This window comes from Lygodium microphyllum, chromosome 3, assembly GCF_053477565.2.
Source record: "Lygodium microphyllum isolate KBCC chromosome 3, Lygodium_microphyllum_v1.1.10, whole genome shotgun sequence".
In the NCBI taxonomy this organism is placed as follows: Eukaryota; Viridiplantae; Streptophyta; class Polypodiopsida; order Schizaeales; family Lygodiaceae; genus Lygodium; species Lygodium microphyllum.
Genome location: NC_141137.1, coordinates 57,656,219 through 57,661,476, shown reverse-complemented (window position 1 = coordinate 57,661,476; position 5,258 = coordinate 57,656,219). Strand labels below are relative to the sequence as shown.

At 43.5% G+C, this 5,258-nt stretch overlaps 1 pseudogene; it reads right to left on the bottom strand.

Moving 5' to 3' along the window:
• Positions 1-2,234: 2,234 nt before the first annotated feature.
• Positions 2,235-4,518, bottom strand: LOC148038382 (uncharacterized; annotated as a pseudogene).
• Between the last annotated feature and the right edge of the window lie 740 nt (positions 4,519-5,258).

The window sequence follows — 5,258 nt, the reverse complement described above, 5'->3', positions numbered from 1 at the left end:
ATGAATGGAAGAGTGTACAAAATGCTCAAGGGCAAAGCAATGAATGATGCCGAAAAGTGAGATCCACCAAATATGTATCCCAAGTGTTGTAACCACCAGTCAAATCTAAGAGTGATGAATAATGAAGGGCAATAAGGTAGTCACCAAATGCAACAGTCTGTAAGCTGAAATTTAATCAATGCTGCAATGTACCACCCAAGCACTTTTTAATAAAGCTTTTGATGATTTACATGTTTTGGGGCTGTTTTAAAGAGCTAATCAATTTGTAATGCATGTTTAGCTCAACATCGGCAAGCTGGGAACAAACACAATCCAATGGACAACACACTTCAACATCTCCCTTAGCCCACTCCCACAAGAGTGATCAGCTATTGGACTACAATGCCCTTGAGCATTGTGTACATTCGCTCATTTACATTCAGCATTCATTCATTCATTAGATTCTGTTCTTGTGTCTGTTGCATTTTGCATTTTTGTTTGAGTTATTGTGTTTTAGTTGTGTTCATGCATTCCACATGTTCTCAGAGCAAACCCTAGCATATCTCCACACTGTGCTTGAGCATTGCTGTAATATTGGTCATGGTGAAGACTATTTAAGGTGGATCAAGACATTTTCAAGATAGGAGTCAAGGCAGTAAGGCAATTTTGTAGATTTAGAGTGTTGGTACATGATTGGACTCTCAAAGCCATACCTTGTACAATCTCAACTACTGTACATAAAGATTTGAGAATTTCTTACACCTTTTTGGTTCTCTTATGTTTGTGTTGAGTTGTGATATTACAGCCTAGTGTCTTACACAAATAGCACTCCACTTCTCGAAACTGCCTCACTGTCCTAAGCAAGATAGCTCGTCACTAACTACGATCTGCCTTGAACAATCTTCGACCCACGATCAAGCCAAGACACTCCAATCTGCAATCCTCAAGTCAGTCAATCACACTCGTGCTATCCCACACCTTGCGATCTCATCAATAACTCCCCAAGAAAAGGCCTCTGTCACTCCACAATGTTCTACATGCAAGGTGTCTGACATGTGCAAAACATCTCAACATATTATGTCCGCTGTGCTAGGGGTCCTTAGGCTGCACACTCCCACCTTAGGCTTCTCCTTCTCCATGTATAGTCCGTTCATGGGTTCATGAAAATTGTTAAAAGGCTGTCTTCAACTAACCTGGACCTCGCTAATTCTTGAGAATAGTTGCTTCTGAAACAAATCCCTAACAATGAGGTAGGCTCATTTTAGCCAAAATTGCTGCTAAAACTCGAGCATCTTGACACCCCAAATCATTGTGGAACCAAGCGCTCTGCTAGCATGGACACACAACAATTTGCAGAAAAAATCCATGCCTAGACAGATGATATCTAATGATGACGATGATGATGATGATGATGATGACAGCCACGTGTGGAGCAGGCAAGAACCTAGGCACCTGCCTGAACCAACGAAGGCAGTGGTCATGCCAGCCAGAATGTTAGCAGCTGAGCAGACAAATCGACCTTAAAACTGGTTCACTTTTCAATAAGGAATTGTCTTGGCCTACAAACAACAGCCTCGTTTTGTGTTGTAAAGATTGATGTTTTTCCTTTTGCCTGTATTTTGATTCCAAATGGAACACTTGTGCTCGGTAGCTGACAGAAGTCTTCTAGCATTTGAAGAAAGAACAGTGAGAGCTGAACTCTGAGACAAATAGAGAACGTGAATTCCAACAAAGCCTTCAAAAATTATTTGCACAATCTCTGCCTGCATCAACACAGAACAGTTTGCCAAACACGTTCTGTGCATACAAAAATGAGACTTGGCAGTGGGCATGACCGCACAGGTGGCCATGGCCAAAACATGGACAGAGAATTGTCTATTGGGACAGCAATGAATGAAAGGATTTGAAACAGGTAACCGACCTCTAAACTTGTCCATATAGGATTGAAGCACCCCTTCCATGTAAAGCATTCAGCACGTTGTCTTCAGACAACTGCAAAGATGCCCATAGGGAAATTGAACAGACATCAAGAAGGTTGGTCGGACTCTTTACATTTTGAGCTTCGTGAAAAATAAAAAAGATAAAGTCTAGAGATAAGATTGAACTGAGAAAGATACCTTCTTCCCAAACTTTGTGAAGCTGTTACTGAGATGTCATTCTTTTTCTGCTGCATGAAGGTAGGTTTAAGTTTCAAATTGGTGGCACGAGAACAGCATTACCTTCCTCTATCCAGTTTGGCCCTTCCTTCCTCACAGCTATAACAAACCTACTTTTTCAACAGCGACCTGTAATTGTCTACATCGAAAATTCCCTTTCCAGGTGATTTGGGAACTTGAGATGGAGCCAGCCTCCTTGAAGCCCAGAAAGTTTGAGCTGCAGATGTCAGCACTCGAGACTGCTTGATTTTGACAGTATGGGGAAATTTTGACTTCCTGAGTCCATGTCCCATCCAGCTTATTGAAAATCTTTAGGCTAATTCCACAATCTGCAGTGGCCAGTTCCTGAAGTAGATCGACTGCAGCTTGCATATGTCCAGCATTTTTTAGGGTGGCAGACAACAGCTTTATAAATCTCAAATCAGGAAAAAGTCCCCTCTCTTTCATTGTTTTAAAAAGCTTAAGAGCTTCTTTAAGTTTATCTGTTTTGCATAGAGTGGAAATAACTATATAGAATGTACTCACATCAGGTATACAACCTCTTACCTCCATCTCATCAACTATTCTAAGAGCTGTTTCAACTCTGCCTGACTTGCAAAAGCCATCAATCAATGGATTAAATGAGTGAATACCAGGTGTGAGACCTACTTCAACTATTCTACACAAAAGAGTGGCTGCTTCTTCAAAACTGCCTAATTGAGAGTATCCATTTATCATTATATTGAAGGTCACCACTGAAGGAGGACAACCATTCGCTTGCATTTTCTGGAAAATATAGTTTGCTTCGGCCATTTGACCAGGTTTGCACAGCGCATCAATTAATATATTATAGGAGATTGTATCTGGTTGGAAACCTTTCTTTTGGATCTTGTGTAAGAAATTATTGAGCATTTCAATATCCTTGACTTCACAGCAACCAAACAACAATGGACCGTGGGTAAGATTATTAGGAACGCAGCCATGTGCCATCATTTCTTCTAGGAAAATTTCAGCCTGGTGCCAATTACCAGACTTGCATAGAGCGTTTATTAAAATGCTGTATGTATGTACACTTGGAACACAAAATTTTGGCATCTGTGAAAGGACTTTTTGAGCATCGCTAACACTACCAGACTTGCAAAGGCTGTCAATTATGGAGTTGAAAGTAAAGGCATTTGGTATGCAGTGCCCTCTCTCTATGACCTTATCCAGGAGGCTCAGTGCTTTTGAAAAGCGCTGGCCCTTACTTAACCACTAATTACTGTGCTGTAACTGATGATGTTGGGAGCACAGCCAGCACCTGACATTATTTCTAGTGTTTGGACTGCTTCATCTATCATGTCTGCCATGCACATACCATGTAGCACAGTATTGTAAGTTACAATATCTGGAGTTATCCTCTTGGATGTCATTTCACCCCACAGTTTTCTGCACTCGTGCATGCAACCTTTGCGACAGAGTGCAGCCAGGACAGCATTGTATGTTACCAAGTCTGGGCACACTCCATCGTGTTGCATTTCAGTAAAAAGTTGAAGTGCCCGATCCAGATGACCGGCTTTTGATAAGCCATCAATCAAAGCACTGTATGTAATGACATCGGGCATGATTCGCCGCCCAAACATCTCATGAAAGAAGGCCAGCGCTTCATCAACCTTCCCAGCACTCAGGAAGCCTTTGATCAGGGTGTTAAATGTAACCAAGTCTGGCGTACAACCTGCCTCTGCCTGCATTTTGCCATAGAGTTCCAAGGATCTATCAAGTTGATGTTCCTTAAGTGCTGCATCAAGGGCACAGTTAAAATGAAATACATCTGGGTAAAAACCGAACCGAGTGTGCGATACGCCCAGCAGACTAACGATGGCATCCACCATTCCCGCCCACCCATAACCACGGACGAGGATAGTGAGCTTGCGCGGTGTCATGGCAAACCCAGGCTGGCAATGTTCGTGCAGGCAGGTGAGCACATTTGTGATTCTGCGTGGATCACGAGGCCACAGCCTGGTGATGGCATTGATGACTGATTTGTCAGGGGTGAGGGAAGGGTTCTGGCGGATGGCCCAAGCGAAGAGGCGCACCGCGAGCTTCGGCTCGGTCTGTTGATGGAGAAGGAGAGCCAGATGCTGGGGAGTGAAGGGCGGCAAGTTGGCCTGACAGAGAGCTTCCTCGATGGAGAAGGAAGGATGGCAATGGCCAAGAATCGAGCAAGCCTGCTGCACGACTTGAGGAAGACAAGGACTCGGGAGGCAGAAGCTCAAGGGCTCCTTTATGCTGCCCTTCTTCTTCACCTTCTTCCTGAACCCGTGTTTGCTTCCACTGCTGACGGAAGTGATGGCAGCCATCGACGATCTAGGCTCGACGTAGACTGCAGGTAGTGAGGAACGATGGAAGCGGCGCTCTCCAAAGGGAAAATTCCCTCGGGCCAAAGTTCCAATTATAAGTTAATTGTGATCAAAGGGTTGATCAATTATAGATAAATCGTGATCAAATAGTTAATTGTGATCATCAAAGGGTCGATCATGTTGATCCATTATAAGTGAGTTGTGATTCAAAGGTCCGTTTTGAAAATTGAACGTTGTGAAGAATGTTATTGAGAAAATCTTTATATTCTACATGGGAGACCGTGAACGGATGGGAGCTCCCAAGCGTAGGAGCTGCAAAGAGGACACGTTTGTATTTAATAGGGAAAAAAGGGCTCACTTTGATAGTTAACTAAAGTGACAGGCGCTCTCTCTCTCTCTCTCTCTCTCTCTCTCTCTCTCAGATGCTCAAAAGAAAGAGAATTTACCATATCCCTCTTTATACTTGAACCAAGCCACCAATATTGATCATCATGGACCAGTAGCAATAGTTGGTGCACCCACATATCGAGGCATGTGTGGCTAGGTAGCGTGATGGCATAGTTCCTATCGAACATGAGCTACATGGCACAACACAATGCCCTCTTTATCTCTCTCTCTCTCTCTCTCTCTCTCTCTCTCTCTCTCTCAGACATTTTGGAGGAGACCACACTCTGCGTCCCATTGCAGTTTCCACTAACCACCACGAAGACAACATGTGTCCCCTCGCTCCTCAATGAGCTCAGCATCTCCCATCATTGACCACTCTCACATCACCGACCTCTTCAGCTACAATGTATATACACCT